The sequence below is a fragment of the Lontra canadensis genome, unplaced genomic scaffold (assembly GCF_010015895.1).
Source record: "Lontra canadensis isolate GAN:19392208 unplaced genomic scaffold, GSC_riverotter_1.0 scaffold11, whole genome shotgun sequence".
Taxonomy (NCBI): Eukaryota; Metazoa; Chordata; class Mammalia; order Carnivora; family Mustelidae; genus Lontra; species Lontra canadensis.
In genome coordinates, this window is record NW_022631005.1 from 22,142,706 (window position 1) to 22,170,646 (window position 27,941).

A 27,941-nucleotide genomic window follows, 5' to 3' on the forward strand; every position below is an offset into this window, starting at 1 on the left:
GTAACATTTCCCAATTTACCAGTGCATTTCTTAATGCCTTCGTAAAGGTAGTATGCTTTGAGACTTCCATGAAAGCAAAGTTAATGAGTGACTGAGCAGGTTCAATGTAGTTCCATTCAAACTCTTGATTTCCTTGAGCTTTTGTCCTCTTCTTCTGGAGCATGTTTAATCCACCATTGAGTCTGGGCTTAAATTAGCCAACCTAGATGTCTATTAATAGGATTCCTTAGATGTTCAATGTAACACATTAAACAACAAATTCTAGGTGACTGTATCAATGGCAACAAACTTGGGTTAAGCAAGTCTCTTACTTTCCATTTTGGGTCTAACTATCACTAGACTCTACCCACATGCATGTTCCTCAGATTCCTATCTGGACAAATTTGGTGAATATTTTCTTTTTTTTTCACCAGTCTGAACTTCATATTGGTATCTAATTCTCCTGCAAGTCTACAGGAAATAAGTAGTGATGGTAAGAGATAAGAGAGTTGACATCTTCTGTGCTAGAACTTTCAGAAGTTTTTATGCATAAAGCAAGTCCCCTTAAGGAGAAGAGGAGCTACCTTTGCTGGTAAAGGAATTCCAGGGTAATTTAAAGTTCACAAGATAATTTGTCTATTCAAATGCCCTGTCTCATATCTCAGAGTCATATTTCTTTCAAATCAATGGCCTTATTTAGTATAAGATATCTGCAGTGTTTATAATCAAGACTTGGACTTACATCTCAAGTCATAACTATCCTGAGAAACCGGCTAATATACCGGTGTTCTAATTTTTACCCACCTATATAATGAGTTGGTATTTAAGACCTTTAATTTTTCATTTTCTTTGTATGTGCTTTTGTCATCACAGCAATGAAGGGCCATAGGGTTTCACTCTGTGTTACATAACATTTAACCACCAATGTTAAGCTGGGTAATTGTGAATCTTTTGCATATACCCTTTTACTAGGGCAAGAAAGTAATTCATGTTCTCCTTAAACAAATGAGTAAGGCAATACTGGAGTCCCATTTCCTAGTAGCACATTGGTACAAATTACAACTCAATTGAAATAAGAAAGCAGTGGCTTCATCAATATTTGAGTCTAATAAAAATATTTTTTTAAGATTTTATTTATTTATTTGACAGAGAGAGACACAGAGAGAGGGAACACAAGCAGGGGGAGCAGGAGAGGGAGAAGCAGGCTTCCTGCTGAGCAGAGAGCCCAATGTGGGCCTTGATCCCAGGACCCTGGGATCATGACCTGAGCCAAAGGCAGCTGCCTAACAACTGAGCCACCCAGGTGCCCTTAATAAAAATATTTTTAAATAATTAAACAGGATTAAGGGAAGCCAGTAGTCATAAACAAGTATCCCTTTTATGCCTAAAGGAGTAAAAGAAGTGAGATGGAGAAATTAGGTACTGTAACCCAGAGGGAAAATCTCTAGTTGTATGAGAGAGTCACTCAGCAGAAGCTATGGCCTTCATTAGAAGAATGAAGCAGGGCAAGTCAGCAGGGAGGTAGTTGGCTGAATGAGTAATCTGTTCGCTCTTTGATCTCCTGCCAGTATCTCTCATTGGCTGATCTCTACCTGAATCCAGATTTTGCTGAGTGAATCCCGAATTCAAGGAATCCCATTGATGTAATCTATAAATTCAGTCTTCCAGGATTGGTAGAAGAATTAAGATTGAGTCTGGAGAGAAAAATGGAAAACATCTAAGATATACTCCCACTTATTTAAATTTACTCTTTTGCCTTTAAATACTTAAATATCCTACAGAAAGGTCTTATACATCCTTTGTTTACTCTGTCTTCCAGGGTAACACTGATCCATTCTTCAGCCTCCTCTAAGCTGCTATTTATTTTCTGTAGTGTAGTTTCTTTTAATTTCAGTTACTGAATTATTCATTTCTGGTGTTTACATTTTCTGTCTCTTTGTTGAAAGTATCACTGAAATCCTCCACTCTTCAGTAAGTATGATCATTACTTTGAATTATTTTTTAAGAATGTTGCTTATCTCCTTTTATCTGTTGATTTTGTCCCATTCTTTCATTTGGGACATATTCCTCTGTTTCCCCAATTTTTCTAGTTGTTTCTGTATATTAAGAATACAGCTATGTAATAGCTGGAGTGCTATAGCTCTAGTTCACCCGAGCCAAGTGATTCAGGGGTGTCTCCTATGTGAGGTGCATATGGTTTTCTGTTAAGTTTGAGCTGCATTTGCCTTCAGTTCAGTCAGTTGTGATTGCACACTTTGCCTATTGTGGGCACACTAGATAAGGTTTTGCCCCTGTGCTGTTATAGGGCCAGTAAGGGACAGGACAGGCTTATAGTTGGATAGTGTCAGCAGTGAGACCAGAGGCCTACCCTCAGCCCATCTGCCAGGGCTGCAGGAGCACCAACTAGCAGTGCCTTCTCCCTGCCTTGTCCCTTGAGAGGCTCTCATTGGTAGGTGGAGCTTACAGCCAGAACACATGCCTGCTTCCACTCCAGGACTGATTGGCAGGGGATTCTTTCTGCCCTGTTAGCTATAAAGTTCAGCTGCTGGGACTGCAGGTGCACTGGTGTGTGTGTGGTTATTTTCCCCTCTCCCCATAGCAGGACACATTTTGGAGTGGTGCCAGTCTCTCCTGGGGCTGCTTGCAGGATGTGTTGGGCAGGAGCCACTTTGGAGTGATGTTTTTCCAGGGGGCAAGTTGGATGGGACAGATCCTCGGGGGTGGGGCAACAGGGCAAACAAGATAGGTGGAGAGTGTTTGCACTGGTTCCTTCAAGTGTCCTACTATCTGGGATATAGGGGGTGGGGGCAGAGAAGTGGTGCCCACTAGCGCTTATGTTCTTAGAGAAGTCTCCTAATAATCTCCACCCCTCCAGAGCATGTTTTGAAATTAGTAAATCAATCTGCTTCAACCCCGAGCATTTTTCAAACAGCTGCTTTGATGCTATATCTCAGCAGGGTTATTTATTAGCCTGTCTCTTTAGGGATAGGAATTCAGTTTCCTATTTTCTTCAGGCTCTCCCAGAGCTAAGCCTGCTGAGTTTTTAAGTACCAGGAGTTAACCCCCACTGATTGTAAAAACTTCTGAAGTTAAGACCCATTGATTTTCAAAGCTAAATGTTATGGGGACTGTCCTCTCAGTGCAGGGCCCCCATGCCTGGAGTGCCTGGTATGGGGTCTAATTCTCTCACTTCTCATGCTTATGGAGTCCCTTCTATTTGTGGTTCGTCTCCTTCAGGGTCTGATATCCAACCATGTGTGTGGCACTCATACCCTTTTTGATATGGCCACCTCTTTAGAATTAACTCTGGGAAATCTATTCTGCCAGTCTTCAAGTCATTTTCAAGGTACTTGCTCTGATGTGGCAGTCATCTCAGTGTGTCCATGGAACAAAGTGAGTTCAGGATTCTCCCATTTTACCATCTTCCCAGAACTCCCCATGACTTTTTTTTATAACTGGAAGTTGGTTCTTTTGGAACCCCAAATCATATATCTTATGGGGCTAATATCTAAGATATATAAAGTATTCACGTAACTCAATAGCAAAAGAGAGACCAAAAGCATAAAGCAATCCCGCTGAAAAATGAACATAAGATCTGAAAAGATGTTTTTTGAAGAAGACATAAAGATAGCCAACAAAGGTTGGCTAATCATCAGGGAAATTCAAACCAGTATCACAGTGAGACGTCACCTCAGACCTGTTGAATAGCTATTATCAAAAAGACAAAAAAACAAATATTGGCGAGGATGTGGAGAGAAGGAAATCCTTGTGCGCTGTTAGTGAGAATGTAAATTTGAGCAGCTGCTATGGGAAACAGCATGGAGATTTCTCAAAAAATTGAAAATAAAATTACCATCCAATCCAGGAATTCCACTTCTGGGTATTTATTCAAAGGAAATGAAAACCCTAAATTCAAGTGATATATGCATCTTCCCATGTTTACTGTAGCATTATTTACACTAACCAGATATGGAAACTACCTAAGTGCCAAATGAACAGAAAAATGGACATATGTGTACAATGGCGTGTTAGTCAACCATAAAAATAATGGAATCTTGCCAATTGCAGCAATGTGGATGGGCCTAAAGGACATTATGCTAAGTGAAATAAGTCAGAGAAAGAAAAACACCTTATATCTCAGTTATATGTGAAATATTAATTTGAAAAATCTCATAAATACAGAGATGAGATTAGTAGTTGCCAGAAGCAAGGTTTGGGTGGTAGGTACATGAGTGAAAAATACTTCTCCTGTTCAGGAGGTTGCCTTTTCATTTCGTTGATGGTTTCCTTTGCCATGCAGGTTTTTACTGTGATATAGTCTCACTTCTTTATTTTTGCTATTGTTTTGGAGTCAAATCTATAAAGTCTATCATAAGACTAGTGTCAAGGAGCCGACTGTGCTTTCTTCTAGGAATGAAATGGTCTCAGAGCTTAAATTCAAGTGCCTTAATTAATTTCAAGTTAATTTTTGTGTATTGTATAATGTAGTGGTTTCAGTTTCATCCCTTTGCATAGGGCTTTTCAGTTTATAAAAGCCATTTATTGCCAAGATGGTGCTTTCCCCATCGTATATTCTTGGCTCCTTTATCATAAATTAATTGACCATATATGTGTTGGTTTATTTCTGGGCTTTTGTTTCATTGATCTATGTGTCTGTTTTATGATGATGCCATATTTTTTACTACTATAGCTTTGTAATGTAGTTCAAAATCATAGTGTGATGCTTCCACCTTTGTCTTTCTTAAGATTTCTTGGCTATTTGGGGTCCTTTTTGGTTCCATAAAAATTTTAGAACTGTTTATTCTACTTTGTGATGATTGCTATTGGAATTTTTATAGGGATTGCCTTAAATCTTAGATTGCCTTGGGTAATATGGACACTTTAGCAATATTCTTCCACTCCATGAGCACAGATTATTCCATTTATTTGCACCTTTAATTTTTATTTATTTATTTATTTATTTTTAGTGTATGCCTAAAGCTTTCAGTGTATAGATTTTTTTACTCCTTGATTGAATTTCTTCCTAGGTACGTTATTCTTGATAAAATTGTTCATGGGATCATTTCCTTAGTTTCTCTTTCTTATAGTTTAACATAAAAATGCAACTGAATTTTGCATATTCATTTTAGTATCCTGCAAGCTCAAATAATTTATTAATTCTAGCAGTCTTCAGAGTTTTCTTTCTATGCCATTAGTAAATAGTTACAGTTTTACTCCTTCATTTCTATTTTGGATGCCTTTTTTTTTTTTTTAATTGCCTAACATCTCTCACTAGGACTCCAATACAATGTTGAATAAAAATAAGCCTGGGCGTCCTATCTTGTTCCTGATTATAGAGTATGTCTTGTTCCTGACCATAGAGTAGACTCCTGTTGAGTATGATAGGAGCAGTGGGCTTGTCATATTTAACCTTTATTATGTTGGGTTATATTCCCTCCATGCCCACTTTGTTGAGAGTTTTTATCATGATGTTGAATTTCATCACATGCTTTGTATGCATTGAGAGGACCATGGTATTTTTATCCTTCACTCACTTAATGTGTTATATTAATCTGTGAATTTTAAACCATGCTTACATTCATGTAAAAAATCCTACTAGATTATAATGGACGTTTTTATGGATTGTTGAATTAGGGTTGCTAATATTTTATCAAATATTTTTACACCTATGTTCATTAGGTGTATTGGTCTATAATTTTCTTTTCTTGTGGCATTCTTACTTGGTTTACCAAAACCAAATGGGTAATGCTGGCCTCATTGGGTTTGGAAGTATTCCCTTCATTTCTATTTCTGAAGAATTTGAGAAGGATTAGTATTAATTTTTCTTGAATGTTTGGCAGAATTTACTAGTGAGTTGTGGCATATGATGATCATTAGGGGGTTTTTGATTACTGATTTAATCTCCTTGCTAGTAGTCAGTCTGTTCAGATTTTCTATTTCTTCATTACTAAGTCTTGGTAGAGTGTGTTTTCAGAAATCCGTTTGTTCTAGGTTGTCCAGTTTGGTGGCATGTTAGTCTCATGTGATCTTCTACATATAGATTACTCGGGTATAATGTTTTCTCTTTCATTTCCAATATTGAGTCCTCTTTTTTTTTCTTGTTGAATCTACCTAAGTTTTATCAATTTTATTTATCCTTACCAATGACCAGCTCTTAGTTTTATTAATATTTTCTACTATATTTTCTTTATTTTATTTTTGCTCTATCTTTATTATTTCTTTTTTTCTACTGCTTTTGGCTTTATTTTTTTCTACTTCTGCAAGGTATAAAGTCAGCTATTTAAGGTGTTTCTTATTTCTTGAGGTAGGCATTTATCTCCATGAACGTCCCTCTTAAAACTGCTTTTGTTTATTCCATAAGTTGTGCTATGTTGTTTTCTATTATCATTTTTTGTATCACAATATTTTTTGTATCTCATTTGATGTCTTCTTTGACCCATTGGTTGTTCAATAGCATGTTGTTTAATCTCCACATAATTATGAGTTTTCCAGTTTTTTTCGTATAATTTGATGTCTGGTTTCATATCATTGTGGTTGGAAAAAATGCTTGATATGATTTCAGTTTTCTTAAGCTTATCAAGACTTATTTTGTGACCTAAAATATGATCTCTCTTGTAGAAGGTTTCATGTGCAATTGACAAGAATATGCATTTTGTTACTTATGGATGGAATGATCTGTATATGTTCAGTTCAGATGCGTTATTTAAGACTAATGATTTCTTAATGATCTTCTGTCTGGATGATCTATTTATTGATCCAAGTGGAGTATTGAAATCACCTATTATAGCATTGTTACTCTCTTTAGATCTATTGATATTTACTTTATATATTTTGGCGTTATATCATAAGTGCATAAGCATTTACCAATGTTATATTCCTGTTGGATGGCCCCTTTGTTATTATGAAATGACATTCTTTGTCTCTGATTACAGTCTATTTAAATTTATTTTGTCTGAGATCACTCTAGATACATAAGCTATTTGTTAACATTTTAACGGAATATCATCCCTTTTTAGTTTGTCCTTACATCTAAAGTGTATCTCTTATAGGCTCTATACAATTAGTCCTGTTTTTCCATCCATTCAGCCACTCTTTTTTTTTTTTTTTTTTTTTTTTTTTAAGATCTTATTTGTTTGGGGGAGAAAAGATGGTGGGGAAGTAGGAGGAGGCACCGTTTCAACCTGTACCCTAAAGTGAGCTGATTACCTACCAAAGAACTCCGATCACCCATGAAATCAGCCTGAGATCAGAATTATACACGTCTGGATCTCTACAGGGGCAGAAGATGCCAGTGGGCAGGTAAAGCAGAGTGGGAACATCAGACTGATATCAGACGATAAACAAAAGGGGGAGGGAGCCACCAGAGGCGACCAATTGAAAAGTAATACCCCTAATACGAGAGTGCCCTGCCTCTGGGGACCAGCATTAACTTGGAGAATGGTTGAAAGCACTCAAAAAGAGCAAAGGATCTTGGCGGGGGGCTGGAAATTGTGGGAATCGGGGTGGCTAGGGACAGGGGCTTAAGTCCCCAAACCCAGGACAGCCTCCTCTGGCGCTGAGCCAGAGAGAGTGTGGCGGAGAAACCATGTCTTGGTCCCTGAGCCGCCAGCGTGCCCGAGATTGCATGGGGTCCAGCTCCTGTGAGGGGCTGGGAGCCTCGCCAGACAGCAGAACGCCAAGCCCTGCTGCGGAGCCTGAGACTTGCGCACCACCCACCCTCCCCTGAGAGAGGTGCGGGAAGGCCCACCCTTTGCTCTTAGATGCGCGCCATTGGATCACAGCCTGAGATGAGCGCGTGCCCCAAACTCTCCCCTGAGAGAGGTGCGTGAAGGCCCAGCCTGGTGCTCTTGGACTCGTGCCCTGCTGTCAGAGCCTGAGACACGCACGTGACCCACAGCCTTCCCTGAGAGAGGTGCATGCAAGTTGGGCACTCTTAGACCCAGAAAGACCAGGCACTCCAGCACGGGCCAGCGGGAAAATCTCAGTGTGCGATCACTGCTTGGAACCTCTCTGGCGGTCTGGAGCTGCCCAGACAGCCACCACTGCCATGATTTGGGGTACAAACAGAAGATACTGCATCCCCAGGGACCACACTCGGAACCTGCTCTGCCAGCAGCCAAGGGGGAATTTATATGGGCTCTGCAGCACCCACAGGGGACCAGGCTGAGGCTTCTCTCTGAGAGGGAGTTCAGGGTGCAGTTTGCTTTCCTCTAAACCTATAAAAACCATCAAAAGCGGTCAAGGCGAGAAAAAAAGTGAACAAACATAAAAACCTCCAGAGAACAAAAGCCTGAAAAAACCGGTTTCCTCAGAGCCCACCCCCTTGAGGGGGGTGGGAGGACTTAACTCAGGGAACATCATTGACTGAAAACCCACGTGGCAGGCCCCTCCCCCAGAAAACCAACCAGGAAAGGAAAAAAAAAAAAAAAAAAACTACAAGAGAACAACCACCATTACTTCATAGGACAACTTTTACTTTTAACTCGTTCCCACTATTCTGGTTCATTTTTTTTTTTAATATAGATAATTTTTTAAACTATTTACCATCACAGTGAGATGTCCAGTACATCAAATTCCATAATAACCTTCTAACCTGATACATACACCTGTGTTTTTCTTTTGCATTTCTATTTTTAAAATTTTTTTTCTAAATTTTAGTTTAGTCTAGTTTATTCCTTTTTTTATTTTTATTTTCTAATATTCATATAGAGTTAAACTTCAAGGTAATCCCCTTTCCCCAATCAATGCTACCCCTATAGGTAAACCAATTTTTAATCCCCCTTTATCTTAGGAAAGTTGAGTCCTTTAAAAAAGATATCAAGATACATCCAGGAAGAATCAAAACAACCTTCCTCGCCCACACTGAGCATTTATAACCACTCTCCCATCTTTTTCTTCCGCCTGTGTTTCTGCGTTTTTGTGTTTGTCCTGATAGTATATAAATCTTATACTTGGGGTTCTTTTTGAGGAGGTTCTTCCTTTATTTGCATATTTTTTTTTCCTCTGTCATATACTTTTATTAGTCTTTTTGTTTGTCTGTTTTTGTTTGTATATTTCATCAATCTTACCTTGGGGCCTATTTAGGCTGAACCTTCTCTTTTATCTTCCCTTCTTTTCCTGTCTCTCTCTCTCTCTCTCCCCTTTTTTTTTTTTTTCTTTTCTTTTTTCTCTCATTTGGGTGGGGAACCCTGATTGCTCAGAAGCGTTCCAGGGTGCACCTTGACTGCACCACAGTCAATACATCCAGCTACATCCATTCAGCCATCTCTTACCAAAATGACTAGGAGGAGGAATGCCCAGCAGAAGAAAAATACAGAGGATGGGCCTTCTGCAACAGAGCTAACGGCTATCAACATAGACAATATGTCGGAAAGAGAATTCAGGCTAACAATTATCCAGGCAATAGCTAGGTTGGAGAAAGCCATGGATGACCAAATGGAATTGATTAGGGCAGAACTGAAAACGACCAGGGATGATGTTCACAAAGTTAGGGCAGAGCTGAAAGCTACCAGGGATGAGGTTCACAATGCTCTCAATGAGTTCCAATCTAATCTAAATTCTCTAAAAGCTAGGGTAACTGGAACAGAAGAGAGAATTAGTGATCTGGAGGACAAACAGAGAGGAAGGATCAGGAGGAAGCCTGGAACAAACAGCTTAGAAGCCATGAAAACAGAATCAGGGAAATAAATGATGCCATGAAACGTTCCAACGTCAGAATTATTGGAATCCCTGAAGGGGAGGAGAATGAAAGAAGTCTAGAAGATATAGTGGAATGAGTTCTTTATGAAAATTTTCCCAATCTCGTGAATGGAACCAGCGTTCATGTACTAGAGGCCGAACGGTCTCCACCCAAGATTATAGATCCCCCAAAAAATCAAGGCACCTGAAAGTCAAATTGAGGAATCATAATTGTAGATACAATCTCTTGAAAGCCACTAGGACAAAGAGGCTCCTTACTTACAGAGGAAAGCCCATCAGAATAACGCCAGAGACCTTGCAAGCCAGAAAGGGCTGGCAAGATACGTTCAGGGCACTAAATGAGAAGAACATGCAGCCAGGAATTCTTTATCCAGCAAGACTGACATTCAAAATGGATGGAGCGATAAAGAGTTTCCAAGACCGGCAAGGCTTAAAAGACTATGCAACCACCAAGCCAACACTGCAGGAAATATTAAGGGAGGGTTCTATAAAAGAGGAAAAATCCTAAGAATAGCATTGAACAGAAATATAGAGACAATCTACAGAAAGAAAGACTTCAAAGGTAACACGATGTCAATAAAAACATATCTCTCAATAATCACTCAGTGTGAATGGCCTAAATGCGCCCATAAAACAACACAGGATTGCAGAGTAGATAAAACGACAGGACCCATCCATATGTTGTCTACAAGAGACCCATTTTGAACCTAAAGATACACCCAGGTTGAAAGTGAAGGGATGGAGAAGCATCTTTCATACCAATGGGCCTCAAAAGAAGGCCGGGGTAGCGATTCTCATATCAGATAAATTAGATTTTAAACTAAAGACTGTAGCCAGAGACACAGAAGGACGCTACATCATTCTCAAAGGGACTATCCACCAAGATGATCTAACAATTGTAAATATCTATGCCCCCAATATGGGAGCAGCCAATTACATAAGAAAACTGTTAATCAAGATAAAGAGTCATATTGATATGAATACATTAATGGTAGGAGATCTTAACACGCCTCTCTCAGAAATAGATCATCGAAGCAGAAAATCGATAAAGAAACAGCATTGAATAACACATTGGACCAGAGGGACCTCATAGATATATACAGAACATTCCACCCTAAAACAACAGAATACTCATTCTTCCCAAGTGCACATGGAACCTTCTCCCGAATAGACCACATACTGGGTCACAAATCAGGACTCAACCGATACCAAAAGACTGAGATTATTCCCTGCATATTCTCAGATCACAATGCTTTGAAACTGGAGCTCAATCACAAGGAAAAGTTCGGAAGGAACTCAAACACATGGAAGCTAAAGACCACCATGCTTAAGAATGCTTGGATCAACCAGGAGATCAAAGAAGAACTTAAACAATTCATGGAAACCAATGAGAATGAAGACACTTTGGTCCAAAACCTATGGGATACAGCAAAGGCAGTCCTAAGGGGGAAATACATAGCCATCCAAGCCTCCCTCAAAAAAACTGAAATATCCAGAATACACCAGCTGTCTCTACACCTTAAAGAACTGGAGAATCAACAACAAATCAAACCAACTCCACACATAAGAAGGGAAATAATCAAGATTAGAGCAGAGATCAATGAGGTAGAAACCAGAGATACAGTAGAACATATCAATGAAACTAAAAGCTGGTTTTTGAAAGAGTCAGTAACATCGATAAACCATTGGCCGCACTAATCCAAAAGAAAAGAGAGAAAGCCCAAATTAATAAAATTATGAATGAAAAGGGAGAGATCACAACTAACACCAAGGAAGTAGAAACAATCATCAGAAGTTATTATCAACAGTTATATGCCAAAAAGCTAAGCAACCTGGATGAAATGGATGCATTCCTGGAAAACTATAAACTCCCAAAATTGAACCAGGAAGAAATTGACAACCTGAACAGACCGATATCTAGTAACAAGTTTGAAGCAGTGATCAAAAAACCTCCCAAAAAACAAGAGCCCCGGACCTGATGGATTCCCTGGGGAATTCTACCAAACTTTCAAAGAAGAAATAACACCTATTCTCCTGAAGCTGTTTCAAAAAATTGAGGCAGAAGGAAAACTTCCAGAGTCTTTCTATGAAGCCAGCATTACCCTGATCCCCAAACCAGGCAAAGACCCTACCAAAAAGGAGAATTTCCGACCAATATGACTGATGAATATGGATGCTAAGATTCTCAACAAGATCCTAGCAAACAGGATCCAACAGCACATTAAAAAGATTATCCACCATGACCAGGGGGATTCATCCCTGGGCTACAAGGATGGTTCAACATTCGCAAATCAATCAATCAATGTGATAAAACAAATTAATAAGAGAAGAGAGAAGAACCACATGGTCCTCTCAATTGATGCAGAAAAAGCATTTGACAAAATCCAGCATCCGTTCCTGATTAAAATGCTTCAAAGTATGGGGATAGAGGGAACATTCCTGAACTTCATAAAATCTATCTATGAAAGACCCACAGCAAATATCATCCTCAATGGGAAAAAGCTTGCAGCCTTCCTGTTGAGATCAGGAACACGACAAGGATGCCCACTCTCACCACTCTTGTTCAACATAGTATTAGAAGTCCTAGCAACAGCAATCAGACAGCAAAGAGAAATAAAAGGTATCCAAATTGGCAATGAATAAGTCAAACTCTCTCTCTTCACAGACGACATGATTCTTTATATGGAAAACCCAAAAGACTCCACCCCCAAACTACTAGAACTCATACGGCAATTCAGCAACGTGGCAGGATACAAAGTCAATGTACAGAAATCAGTGGCTTTCTTATACACTAACAATGAAAATACAGAAAGGGAAATTAGAGAATCGATTCCATTTACTAGAGCACCAAGAAACATAAGATACCTGGGAATAAACCTAACCAAAGAGGTAAAGGAACTGTACTCGAGGAACTACAGAACACTCATGAAAGAAATTGAAGACGACACAAAAAGATGGAAGACCATTCCACGCTCTTGGATTGGAAGAATAAGCATTGTTAAAATGTCTATACTGCCTAAAGCAATCTATACTTTTAATGCCATTCCGATCAAAATTCCATTGGTATTTTTCAAAGAACTGGAGCAAATAATACTAAAATTTGTATGGAATCAGAATTGACCCCAAAACGCTAAGGAAATGTTGAAAAACAAAAATAAAACTGAGGGCATCACGTTACCTGATTTCAAGCTTTACTACAAAGCTGTGATCACCAAGACAGCATGGTACTGGCATAAAAACAGACACATAGGCCAGTGGAACAGAGTAGAGAGCCCAGATATGGACCCTCAGCTCTATGGTCAGTTAATCTTCGGCAAAACAGGAAAAAATATACAGTGGAAAAAAGACAGTCTCTTCAATAAATGGTGCTGGGAAAACTGGACAGCTATATGTAGAAGAATGAAACTCGACCATTCTCTTACACCGTACGCAAAGATAAACTCAAAATGGATAAAAGACCTCAACGTGAGACAGGAATCCATCAGAATCCTAGAGGAGAACATAGGCAGCAACCTCTTTGATATCAGCCACAGCAACTTCTTTCACGATATGTCTCCAAAGGCAAAGGAAACAAAAGCGAAGATGAATTTTTGGGACTTCATCAAGATCTAAAGCTTCTGCACAGCAAAGGAAACAGTCAACAAAACAAAGAGGCAACCCACGGAATGGGAGAAGATATTTGCAAATGACAGTACAGACAAAAGGTTGATATCCAGGAACTATAAGAATTCCTCAAACTCAACACACACAAAACAGACAATCATATCAAAAAATGGGCAGAAGATATGAACAGACACTTCTCCAATGAAGACATACAAATGGCTATCGGACACATGAAAAAATGTTCATCATCACTAGCCATCAGGGAGATTCAAATTAAAACCACATTGAGATACCACCTTACACCAATTAGAATGGCCAAAATTGGCAAGACCGGAAACAACATGTGTTGGAGAGGATGTGGAGAAAGGGGAACCCTCTTACACTGTTGGTGGGAATGCAAGTTGGTGCAGCCACTTTGGAAAACAGTGTGGAGATTCCTCAAGAAGTTAAAAATAGAGCTTCCCCATGACCCTGACATTGCACTAGTGGGTATTTACAGATGTAGTGAAAAGAAGGGCCATCTGTACCCCAATGTTCATAGCAGCAATGGCCACGGTCGCCAAACTATGGAAGGAACCAAGATGCCCTTCAACAGATGAATGGATAAGGAAGATGTGGTCCATATTCACTATGGAGTATTATGCCTCCATCAGAAAGGATGAATACCCAACTTTTGTAGCAACATGGACGGGACTGGAAGAGATTATGCTGAGTGAAGTAAGTCCAGCAGAGAGAGTCAATTATCATACGGTTTCACTTATTTGTGGAGCATAACAAATAGCATGGAGGACAAGGGGAGATGGAGAGGAGAAGGGAGTTGAGGGAAATTGGAAGGGGAGGTGAACCATGAGAGACTACAGACTCTGAAAAACAATCTGAGGGGTTTGAAGCGGCGGTGGGGTGGGAGGTTGGGGGAACCAGGTGGTAGGTATTAGAGACGGCACGGATTGCATGGAGCACTGGGTGTGGTGAAAAACAATGAATACTGTTACACTGAAAAGAAATTTAAAAAAATTTTTTACATGAAAGGAAAGGAATACTACAGATAAAATAAAAACCCCTTCGCTGTCTTTTAAAAAACATTTATTTATTTTTTTGACAGAGAGATCACAAGTAGGCAGAGAGGTAGGTGGGGGTGATGGAGGGGGGAGGCTCACTGCTGAGCAGAGAGCCTGATGCAGGGCTCAGTCCCAGGACCCTGGGATCATTACCTGAGCTGAAGGCAGAGGCTTTAACCCAGTGAGCCACCCAGGCGCCCCAGCCACTCTATCTCTTAAATTGGAGAATTAAGCCACTTAAATTTAATGTAATTATTGATAAGAATGTACTTCTTGCCATTTTGTTCATTGTTAGCTTGCTGATTTGTAGTTCCTCTTTCTTCCTTTCTTGTCTCTTCCTGTGTGTTATGATGACTTTCTTTAATGGCGTACTTAGAGATCTTTTGCTTTTGCGTATTGGTTTTTGCTTTTCGTTTGGGTTGATAACTATATAAGTTTGAACACATTCTAAAGCTGTATATGTTTACTCTTCTCTACATTTTAGGTTTTTGAGGTCACATTTTGTATCTTTATCTTGTGCATCCCTCAAATTATTACTATAAAGTTATTTTTACTTGTCTTTTAACCCTCCCTTACCAGCTTTTTAAATTGTTAATTCCTTACTTTTACTATATATTTACCTTTTCCATGTGAGATTATACATTCATAGGTTTTCCTATTACTCATTAGCACACATTCTTTCAACTTAGAAGGTTGTTTAAAATTCATTGTAAGTGCAGTTTAATGTTGATGAATACCTTCACTTTTTACTTACCTATAAAGATCTTTATAGTTCCTTGAATTATGAATGATAATCTTGCTGTATAATGTATTCTTAGTTAAAATTTTTTTCTTTGAGCACTTTGAATATACCTTGCCACTTTCTTCTGGTCTGCAAAATTTCTGCTATAAAATCTACTAATGATTTTACAGAGCTTCCCTTGGATGTAACAAGCTGTTTATCCATTTTTTTTTTTAAGATTCTCTTAATCTTCTGACATTTTAATTATATTGTGTGTTGGCATGGGTTTCTTTGGGTATCTCTTACTTGAAACCCTCTGGGATTTCTGAATCTAGATATCTGTTTTCTACAGGTTAGTGAAGTTTTCAGTCTTTATTTCTTCAAATTTTCTTTTGCCCTTTCCCTGTGTCTTCTCAGTCCCCTATAATGTGAGTGCTAGCCCAATGGATGTCTTAGTCCTTTAAGCTCTCATTAATTTTTTTTCTCCCCATTCTGATTGGGAGACTTCCACTGCCTTGAATTTGAGGTCAATAACTTCTTTTTCATCTAGTCTTTTGTCAGATCACTTTACTATATTTTTCAGTTCCATTATTTTATTCTTCAATTCTGTAAATTCTATTTGGTTCACTATATGATGTTATTTTGTCTTTTTGTTGAAGTTCTCATTGTGCTTATCTGTTTTTTGCCGAAGTTCAGCAAATCTTTTAACCATGACTTTGAACTCTGTATCGGGTAAATTATTATATTTATTTCATTAATTTTTCTGAGGTTTTATATATATATATATATATATATATATATATATATATATACATATATATGTATATGTATATAATATGAACATATCCCTCTCTTTTTTTATGCTTTTATTTTTTTTATTTCTTTTAGTGTAACAGAATTCATTGTTTATACACCACACCCAGTGCTCCATGCAGTATGTGCCCTCTATAATACCTACCACCTGGCTCCCCCGACCTCCCATCCCCCGTCCCTTCAAAACCCTCAGATTGTTTTTCAGAGTCCATAGTCTCTCATGGTTCATCTCCCCTTCCAATTTCCCTCAACTCCCTTCTCCTCTCCATCTCCCCATGTCCTCCATGTTATTTGTTATGCTCCACAAATAAGTGAAACCATTTGATAATTGACTCTCTCTGCTTGACTTATTTCACTCAGCATAATCTCTTCCAGTCCCATCCATGTTGCCACAAAAGTTGGGTATTCATCCTTTCTGATGGAGGCATAATAATCCATAGTGTATGAACATATTCCTCTCTTTCTTCATTTTGCTTGACTCTTCAGTCTCTGTGCATTAAATGAAACAGACAGTTTTTCCAGTCTTGAAAGAATTTGTCTGGTGTCAAAAATAAAACTTGTTTTTTAACCTTGCCCTAGCACTGGTTGTCATTTAAACAATCTGTTTGTCCAAGTGGCCTGTTTATTTTGGTTTATTCCAATATAATTATCATACAGTATTATACTAGTTTCAGTTGTAAAACATAGTGATTCAGATATTTTATGCATTACTCATTGCTCATCACAATAAACCTATTCTTAATCCCCTTCACCTATTTCACCCATCCCCCAACCCACCACACCTCTGGTAACCACTAGTTCTCTATATTTAAGAGTCTGTCTCTTTTTTTCTTTTGTTTCTTAAATTACACATATGACTGAAGTCATATGCTATTTGTCTTTCTCTGACTTATTTCACTTAACACTATACCCTCTTTGTCCATCCATATCATTGCAAACAGCAAGATTTCATTCTTTTTTATAGCTGAGTTATATTTCATTGTGTGTATATGCACACACGGATGCACACACACGTGTGTGTGTGTGTGTGTGTGTGTGTGCGTCCCAATTTATCCATTCATCTCCATGACATCCATGTCATCTTCCATGACAGTTGAGTTGCCTCCATAGTTTGGCTATTATAAATAATGCTGCTATAAACATAGGGATGCATATATCTTACATATTTTCAAATTACTATTTTTGTATTCTTTGGGTAAATACTCAGTACTAAAATTACTGGAACATATGGTAATTTTATTTTTAATTTTTTGAAGAACATCTGTACTGCTTTCCAGGTTGTATTCCCACCAACAGTGCATGAGTGTTCCTTTTTTTCTGCATTCCTGCCAACAATTGTTATTTTCTTGTGTTTTTAATTTTAACCTTCTGACAGGTGTGAGTTGATATCTCCTTGTGGCTTTGATTTGAATTTCCCTGATGATTCATGATATTGAGCAACTTTTCTTTTGTCTGTTGGCCATCTATATGTGTGTGTTCATGTTCTCTGATGATTTTTTAATTGAATTATTTGGGTTTTGTTTGTTTTTGGTGTTGAGTTGTGTAAGTTTTTTATATTTTTTCTATACTAACCCCTTATCAGATAAATTATTTACAAATATCTTCTCCCATTCAATAGGTTATCTATTTCCTTTGTTGTGCAGAAGTTTTATATTTCAACGTAATCCCAATAGTTTAATTTTAATTGTTTTTCCCTTTATTGGTAGACCTATCTAGAAAAATATTGTTATGGCCGAAGTCAGAGGAGTTACTGTCTATGCACTCTCCTAGGATTTTATGGTTTAATGTCTCACATTTAGGCCCATATTTCATTTTGAGTTTATTTTTGTGTATAGAATGAGAACGTGATCTAGTTTCATTATTTTGCATGTAGCTGTCCAGCTTTCCCAGCACTATTTGTTGATGAGATTTTCTTTCCCAGTTAATATTCTTTCTTCCTTTGTCAAAGATTATTCGACCATATAATTGTGAGTTTATTTCTGAGGTCTCTATTCTGTTCCACTGATCTGTGTGTATATTTTTTGTGCTAGTACTTTGTGCTAGTACTTTTGTGCTAGTACTTAACTACTACAGCTTTGAAATACAGCTTTGAAAACTGGGATTGTGATCCCTCCAGTTTTGGCCTTCTTTTTCAAGATTGCTTGAATTAATCAGGATCTTTTTTGATTCCATACAAATTTTAGGATTTTTTTTTCTAGTTTTATGAACATTGATGTTGGTGTTTTGATAGGGATTGCATTCAGTTTGTAAATTGCTTTGGGTAGCATAAACATTTTAACAATATTCTTCCAGTTCACAGACATGGAATATCTTTGTGTTATCTTCAATTTCTTTTATCAGTATTTTATAGTTTTCAGAGTGTGTCTTTCCCCCCCTTGGTTGAGTTTATTCCTAGGTACAATTTTTGGTACAATTTAAATGGAATTTTTTGGTATGAATTGTAAATGATACAATTTGGTACAATTTTTTTGGTACAATCATAAATGTAATTCTCTTTTCTGCTACTTGATTATTAGTGTATAAAGATGGAACAAATTTCTATATATTGATTTTTTTTATCCTACGGCTTTCCTGAATTCATTTATCAGTTTTAAAAGCTTTTCTGTTGACTTCTTAGAAAATTCAACAGAAAACTTTTGCAATCACCTGTAAATACTAAAGGTTTTACTTCCTAACCAATTTGGATTCTTTTTACTACTTTTTGTGTGATTGCTGTGGCTAGGACTTCTAGTGTTCTGTTGAATAAAAGTGGTGAGAGTGGACATCTTTGTGTTGTTTCTGATCTTGGAGAAAAATCATACTCTTTCCTTTCCAACTGACTAAAGCTTTGTCAATTTTGTTGATCTTTTCAATGAACCAACTTCTGCTTTCATTGACATGTTTTACTGGTTTGGTTTGGTTTCTATTTCATTTTTTTCTTCTCTAATCTTTATTATTTCTTTCCTTCTACTATTTTGGTGTTTTGTTTGTTCTTCCTTTTCTAGCTCCTTTAGATGTAAGGTTAGGTTGTTCATTTGAGATTTTTTTTTGCTTTTTGAGGTAAGCCTATATTGCTATAAACCTCCCTCTTAGAACCACTTCTGCTACATCTCAAAGATTTTGGACCATTGTGTTTTCATTGTCACTTATATCCATGTATTCTGTACTTCCTCTTTGATTTCTTGTTTGACTTATTCCTTGTTTAGTAGCATGGTATTTAACCTCCTTGTTAATCTTAATTAATGTTAATTAATGTTAATGTATTGTGTTTTTTCTAGATTTTTTTCTTGCAGTTGATTTCTAGTTTCATAGCATTGTGATCAAAAAAGCTGCATTGTATGACTTTGATCTTCTGGAATTTGTTGAGGCCTGTTTTGTGGGTTAATATATAATCCATTCTGGCAAATATTCCATGTGTCCTTGAAAAGAATGTGTATTCAGTTTTAAGATGGAATATTCTGAATATATTTGTTAGATTCATCTGGTAAAATATGTCACTCAAAGCAATGTCTCCTTTTTTATTTTCTGTGTGGAATATCTATCCTTTGATGTAAGTGGGGGGTTAAAGTGTCCTATTATTTATCACTGTTAATTACTTCGTTTATCTTATTTAATGGCTGCTTCATATATCTGGGTGCTCTCATACTGAATGGATAAATTTTTACAATTGCTATTATCTTTCAACTGGATTGTTTCTTTATGATTATATAATGTCCTTCTTTATCTCTTGATACAGTCTTTGTTTTAAAGTCTATTTTGCCATATATAAGTATTGCTACCCTGGCTTCCTTTTCACTCCACAGGCATGATAAATGCTTTACCATCCCTCCATTTTCTTTCTTTCTTTTTTTTTTATTTAAGATTTTATTTACTTATTTGACAGACAGAGATCACAAGTAGGCAGAGAGGCAGGCGGGGGGGCAGAGAGCCAGATGCGGTGCTCAATCCCAGGATCCTGAGATCATAACCTGAGCTGAAGGCAGAGGCTTAACCCACTGAGCCATCCAGGCACACCCACCACTCCATTTTCAATCTTCATGTGTCTTTCGGTTTGAAATAAATCTTTTGTAGACAGCATAAATGGGGCTTGGTTTTTTGTTTTTTGTTTTTTTTTTAATCTATCCCTTCTTCCTATGTCTTTTGATTGGAGCAGTAGTTCATTTACATTCAGATTATTGATGGGAATGTACTTATTGCCATTTTGTTATTAGTTTTATTATTGTTTTTGTAGTTCTATTTCTTCTCTTGCTCCCTCCTTTCATGAATTGCTGTCTTTCATTACTGATATACTTGGATTTCTATTTTTTTGCATATCTGTTACCAGTTTTTTATTTGTGGTTGCCATTAGGTTAATAAATAACATCTTATACATACAGCAGTCTATATCATTTGGTCATTTAAGTCTGGACCCATTCTAAAGGCACTATATTTTTATTTCTCTCCCTCATCCCACATTTTAAGTATATTTAGTCATACTTTGTGTCTTTAATTTTGTAAATCCCTTTACTGATTTTTATAGATATACTCAATTTTACTGCTTTTACACTTCCAGTTTTTCTAATTCCTCCAACTTTTGTTTGTTTGTGAAACTCTTTAACTCTTGTTCTAGTCTGGATGATAACCATGTTGGAAAGAGTATTCTTGGTTTCAGGTTTTTCCCTTTCAGCCCTTTGAATATATCCTGCCACTCTCTTCTGGCCTGCAAAGTTTCTGCTGAAAAATCAGCTGACAGGATTTTGGTGTTTTAGGGTTTCCCTTGTATGTAACTGTTTTCTCTTACTATTTTGCAAATTCTCTTTATCACTAGTTTTTGCCCTTTCAATTAATATGTGTCTTGGAGGGAACCTCCTTGGGTTGATTTTGTTGGGGGTTTTATGTGCATCCTGGATCTGGATATCTTTTTCCTTCCTCAGATTGAGGACATTTTCACCTATTATTTCTTTAGGTATATTTTCTTCCCTCTTTTCTCTTTTGGGATCCCTGTAATGTGAATGTTATTACTGAGATTCCTTACGTCCATTCTCATTTTTTAATTTTTTTTCTCCTGTTCTGCTTGATTGTTTTTTATTTACTGTCAGGTTGCTGATCTGTTTTTCTATATTCTGTAGGCTATTTTTTATTCTATTTATAGTATTTCTACTAAAGGTTTTATTTATTCATTTCAGAGACAGACAGTGCGAGCAGAGAGGGTCAGGAGAGGGGAAAAAGAATCCAAAGCAGACTCTGCACAGAGCTCAGAGCCTTACTCAGAGCTTAATCTTACAACTGTGAGATCACCACATGAGTTTTACTGACTGAGCCCCCAAGATGCCCCTATAGCATTTGTAATTTCAAGTACTGAGTTCTTGATCATTAGTTCTTTCTTTTTTTTTACATTTTTCTCTCTTTGTTTAGGGTTTTACTGGGGTCCTCCCCTCTTTCCTCCAGTTGAGTATCTTTATAACCATTACATTAATTTTTTTTCCCTCAGCATATTACTTATCTCTGTTTTGTTTCTCTCTCTTGCTGTAATTTTGTCCTGTTCTTTTGTTTGGGACACAGTCCTCTGTCTCATTTTGTCAGTGAAGGATCTCAGCACTTAGATTCAGGCTGATGTAAGCCAGGCCTGAGGTACCAGCTTATAAAGTATGCAAATATATATATAATCCTTTGGGACTGTAAGCATAAGCCCCACTGGCCACCAGAGCCAGGTGTTCTGGAGTTGTCCCTTGTGAATCAGTCATGAAAATTGGGGCTTGAGGGAATTGCTCCTCAGATTGAAGATTCCAAGTAAGAAAACAGGCCTATTTCACAAAAAATCTACATGGGTGGGGCACCTGGGTGGCTCAGTGGGTTAAAGCCTCTGCCTTTGGCACAGGTCATGATCCCAGGGTCCTGGGATCAAGTCCCACATCAGGCTCTCTGCTCAGCAGGGAGCCTGCTTCCCTCTCTCTCTGCCTGCCTCTCTACCTACTTGTGATCTGTCTCTCTGTCAAATAAATAAGTAAAATCTTAAAAAAAAAAAAGTCTACATGGGTGTTTTATCCTGCTATCTGTGCAATGCCTTGATGACAGCCTGTCAAGAACTGTCTCTCCAATTAGTTAGTCTCTCCAATTAGTTACAGTCTCTAGGACTCAGAAATGCAACTCCTGTTGGTCTCTAACTCCAGGCAATCATTGGGTATCTCCTGAGCTGCAGCTCCAAAAACCAGAGCATTAGACATAAAACCAGGGCACCTCTGGGAGATAGTGGTACTATGGAGCATGGCACGGGGAGAGAGACAGTGTTCAGATGGCAGATGTTGTTTGGAGCAAGGCAGTGGGGGAGCATAAAGATAGCACTCTGGAGTAAGGGTTGAGGGTAAAGCCTAGGATTTGGGGAAAGAAGATGGTTTGCATAGAAGGTGCCTACTAGGCTTTGTCTCTGGAGATTTTCCCAGAAGACCCCTAGATCCTAATTTAGATGCTTGCCCATCTGGTTGATGCTTTATAATTAGAAATGAGCTTCTTTTCCAAAGTGTGGGCATGATCAGCTGCTTCTGAACTGGCTCTGGGATGAGTGACTCCAAATGTGTGGGTGTCTTTTAAGAGCCATTTCTCACGGGGCGCCTGGGTGGCTCAGTGGGTTAAAGCCTCTGCCTTTGGCTCAGGTCATGATCCCAGATCCCTGGGATCAAGCCCCACATCGGGATCTCTGCTCCGTGGGGAGCCTGCTTTCTCCTCTCTCTCTGCCTGCCTCTCTGCCTACTTGTGATCTCTGTCTGTCAAATAAATAAATAAAATCTTTAAAAAAAAAAAAAAGCCATTTCTCAGATCACTGTGCCCTTCGGCATCACTGAAGTAAGCCATGTTTCTTTACAAAGCTAGATGTTTGGGGAGCTTTCAGGTAAGGTTCTTAAAAATTGGAGTTCCTGATGTGGGGTTCAGAGCCTTCATTCCATGGGAGAAGCTCTGAGTTTTTAGTTCCCTCCTGTACTATAGATAGGCATTGGAACACCTGGGTGGCTTAGTTGGCTAAGCCTCTAACTCTTGATTTTGACTCACATCATGACCTCAGGGTCATGAAATTGAGGCCTGCATCAGGCTCCATACTCAACATGGAGTCTGCTTAAGATTGTCTCCCTTTCCCTCCACCCCCCCACCCCATTCTCTCTCTGTCTCTCTCCAAAAAAAAAAAAAAAAAAAAGTGGGTTTATGGTGGGATTGTATCACAGTTTCTTTGATATATATTTTTTTAATAGTATGCCCAATGTATAATTGTTGCTTTCATAGTTTTAGGTTTTTTCAGAGGGACTTCTTCCACATAGCTATAGATTCAACAGTTGGGGAGAAGGTGAATTCATGATCTTTCTATGTTGCCATCTTGAATTGACAACATCAGTGCTTTGATATCTTATGTGATTAACTTACTAAATTCTCTTATTAGCTGTAATCATTTATAGAATTTTCTTCACCTTAACCATCAAGACAAATTTCCATCTATAAATTTTTTACTGATTTCACTATCCATGTTTCCCCCCCCCTTTTTTTTTGTTTTTCACAACCTCTTTATTCAAAATGAGCTACCCAAAATTATTTGACTTTTATGGAATAAATTAAGTTTTTGCAGCAGGCTGCTTTTTTTCTGTGATGGGTCTTTTCTGCTGGCATCTTTCCAGTTGCTAGTTTCTTGGCAACTGCAACCCTTTTTCCCACCAAAGAGTTATTCTGCTTGTTAACACCTATAACCTTCTTCTATTTCTTCCCTACCAGTGGTTACTTGCCTAGAACCCCTTCTCATCTGATTTGGCTTCTAGTGCTGCCACAACTTTATCCACCCAGAGATTGTAATTTTTGGCCTGGTGAAGAGTGCTGTTCTGGTTTACAGTCTTTGAATATGAGTTTAGCTTCAAACATCATTCTCAGATTTTTCAGTGGATTCTTCTTTAAGACTCTATGATGAAATTTTTGTGTTGTTCTAAGAGGGATCTTTGGATCTTTGTGATTTTTGAGATTCTGTTAAGGTCTGTTTTGAAAATTGTGTGGATAGAAGATTGTATTTACTCTTGAGGGTAAATCATCTATCTTAGAGAAAGCACTTTTAGTCCAAATGTAGAAACATTCCACATGCTCACCAGGAGTAATTTTCTAAATGTTCAGTTTGTTTACATTAAGCAGAGTAATTCTCAAGATGTTTCTGAAAATCTTGATGACACTTGCCTTTAGTGATGATTCAGAGCTCTGCATACAATGACCACTTCTCATTTTGCTTTTGCAGCTTCTATTTGCTGAAACACATAGAAGTTTACAATATCATTCTAGGCCTTAAGTTTCTTAAGAGGCAAAGTAGACTCCATAGTCATCTCTTAGCTTTCAACTTTACTTTCAGGCACCAGAGGAAATTCAGGAACTTCCTCAGTATGATGACTTTAAATGCAACCAGGACTGGTAAGGCCAAAGCAGCCAGGGCAGAGCAGAAGACATAACACCTCTGTGTTGTGTTCATTCTGTTTCCAATGGTGCAAGGTTTTGGTTGGTGGAAACATTGGGTTTCACAACACTTATCTCCAAAAGCACTCTGGATGGAACTGTGAGTCACACCATCTTGAATTCTGGGAATTCAAGGCACACTCTCTTCATACCCCAACACTGAGCACTGGTTTGATGCTCTGCCAATTGACTTACAACATAGTACTGTTTTTGTTGCACAAGCTGAACAAAGTTCACAATATCTGGTCAAATGGAAGCCTTGAACACAGCAGGCAGTTACATTTTTGCCAGATAACCTCCCCTCTTTGGAATAAACTGATAGCAGTTGTTGCCCCACACCATAGTGGGGGAACCACTACACTCCTCTCAACCCAGTAATTTCCACAGGAAAAGCTGTCCCCTATCCTACTGGGCTAGCTAGAACCTTTTTTTTTTTTATTTTAAGATTTTGTTTATTTGAGAGAGAGAGAGAGAGAGAGAGAGAGAGAGAAGCAGGCTCCCTATTGAGCAGAGAGCCTGACATGGGGCTCTATCCCAGGACTCCAGGATCATGACCTGAGCCAAAGGAAGATCCTTAACCAACTGGCCACCCAGGCACCCCTGGCTAGAACGTCTTAAATATATATTAAAAACAAGTGATATCAGGATTCCTCATTTTATTTTCTATTTAAATTGAGCATTTTAATATTTCATTATTGTATCTGAGGAATACTGTAAGTTTTTATAAAACATTTTATCAGGTATCTAATTTATCTATTGTGGTATAACAAGTTACTTTAAAAATTAGTTCCTTAATATTATTGCCACCTCCTTTTTCTGCCACTTCTGGTGCTGTTTCTGTGCTCCTTTGGTGCAGAGCTGGTACCTCTTTATAAAGCAGCAGCTGAGGACCCTCTAGCACATGCCATGGCCTACAAAAAAGCAAAGGAAGGAGTCCAGACTGAGAATAGTGATCATATTGATTTGAAGGTGGTAGGGCAGGATGGTTCTGTGGTGTAGTTTAAAATTAAGAGAATATACTACTTAGTAAACTAATGAAAGCCTGTTGTAAATGACAGCATTTGTCCATGAGGCTGATCAGATTTCAATTTGATGAGCAGCCAGTCTATGAAACAGGCACACCTGCACTGTTGGAAATGGAAAATGGAGATAGAATTGATGTGTTCCTGCATCAGATAGGAAGTGTCTACTAAAAAAGAACCCTGCTACTTCAAAACCCCTTCCTCCAGACCAAAAAATATTCTCAATGAGAAAACCACAAGTTGGTTCCACCACATTCTGACTTACTACAATGTAGTTTTCTCTATTCTTTCATTTTTCCCTTTCCCCATTCATTTATTGTACATAAGGTAACTGTGTATGTGCACAAGTATATTACATTTTGTAAAAGTAAATGGCCAATCATATATTTTGATTAACATCAAAAGGAGAAGGAATGACCTAAAAATACTGGTTCTGTGAAAATACCCTCTTTCTCCATTAGTGCTATGCTCATTCAGCTCTTATCTTTATATTCTAGTAAGTTATTTTGCTCTCAGTGTTTAACAACAGTAACAAAAAGTACAACATCAAAATCCTTGCCTATCTTGTTCATTTGGAGTATTTTAATGTTTTTCATTTATCATTATAAAACCAAAGATGATTTTATAACTTTATTATACATATCTATTACATGTAGGGCAATCTGTCTTCAAGGATAAATTACTCTAAAAGAAATGAATTCCAGGTAGTTTTCCCTTCATGTCAAGCATTTTATTTAAATAATCTTCCTATTTAAAATGAAAAAAAAAACTCTCAAAGCAACAATAAAGTATATTATCTCATATTACTTATGGGGTATGAATCTTGGAGCACCTTAGCTGTATGATTATGGCTTCTCATAAAGATGTATTCAAAATATCAACCATGAATATGGTCAAAGTGTCAATCAGGGCTCTAAGCACCTAGATTGGAGTTGGAGTATCAGCTTCCAAAATGGCCAATTCATATGGCTGGCAAGTTGGCGCTTGTTAGATGGAAACTTTAGATCCTTTCCACATAGACTTCTCTGTAAGATTGCTTGAATGCCCTTATGATGTAACAGCTGGCTGCCATTAGAGTGAGCAATCTAAGAGATAGCAAAGCAGGAGACAAAATGTTTTTATGACAGCCTTCCAATCATATAATGTTATTTCCACAATATCTTATTGCAGCCCAATACATTGTAAGAAGTAATTATATAAGTGCATGAATACCAAAAGGTAGGGATCAGGGATGTCTGGTCCGGGTGGCTCAGTCATTTGAACATCTGCTTTCAGCTCCAGTACTGATCCTGGGGTCCTGGGATTGAACCCTGCATCAGGCTCGCTGTTCAGTGAGAAGCCTGCTTTTCCCTCTCCCTCTGCCTGCTGCTCCCTGTGCTGTGTTCTCTCCAAATAAATAAATTAAATGAATGAATGAATAAATAAATAATTCTTTTTTAAAAAAAGGGATTATGGGGGACCATTTTAGACTAACTGCTATATCAAATTAGTATCTATATTCTATGAATAGTTTTGTCCTATTTTATCAAATTCTTTATCAGCATTTGAAGTGATCATGAGATTTTCTTTAATATGTAAATATAATTAATTACTTTAGATGATTAATAATCAACCAATCTTATATTTTAGATATATCCCAAAATCGTATGATATAAAATACATATTTGGAATTACTTTTGAGTATTTGCTAGAACTAACAAAGCCATCTGGGCCAGTTATTTCTTTTATAGGTAAATATTACTATTTTTTTAATACTAAGAATTCTGTTCAGGTTTTCAATTTCTTTTTTCTTAAAATTTTAAGTTGTCCATTGTAGTCTCATAAAGTTGATGTTATTCGTATTACTTTTCACTCTCTATACCATGCAATATATCCCTTTTTTCATTCTAGATACTCTCTATAATTTTTCTCTTTCTCTCTTGATCAGTCCTTCCAGAAGATAATCTGTTTTTCATTAGTTTCAAAGACACAACCTTTGACATTGCTGATCCTCTATTTCATTTTCCCTCCCAAATTTCCAAATCTATTTCATATTTGATCTTCATAATTTACTTATAATTTTGGTCACATATGCTTTTTCTATGCATAAATAAGTATATATTCTTGACACCTGTAGTTTCCATAATTTGTAATTCAGAGTCACAAAATTATCTTTTATCTATTTAATTGACCATTTGCTGAAGGAGATTTTCCACTATAATAGGGAATCATATCTCATATTTTATTTTTTAAAAATATATTTGAAGCTATATTAACTGACATATTCTAATTAATAACCATTATAGTTTTGCAAAATTAAACTTGTCGTTATTGTTTAAAACCATTTAAGCCTAGACTCAAATGTGAAACATGCTCTTTTCAGACGTGAAAAGACAGAAAGTTTGCCTCTTAGTGTCTCTTCTAAGGAAATTACTTGAGGTTGTTCAGCATCAGAATAATAAAGTAATCCAAGAGAAGGAAGTCCCAGGATCTAAAAACCATGGATCCACCTAGATAAACAGTAAAGGGAAGACCAGGAATGAGATCTCTATTAAAAAACAAAAACAAAAACAAAAAAACAGCTGGAGTACCTAGGTGGCTCAGTGGGTTAAGCCTCTGTCTTTGGCTCAGGTCATGATC

The 27,941-nt window shown here is 37.6% G+C and overlaps 2 pseudogenes; one reads left to right on the forward strand and one right to left on the reverse strand.

The window, feature by feature from the left end:
• Window positions 1-23,403: 23,403 nt before the first annotated feature.
• LOC116866794 lies at window positions 23,404-24,646 on the reverse strand (annotated as a pseudogene).
• Window positions 24,647-25,206: 560 nt separating this feature from the next.
• LOC116866946 lies at window positions 25,207-25,493 on the forward strand (annotated as a pseudogene).
• Window positions 25,494-27,941: the final 2,448 nt, after the last annotated feature.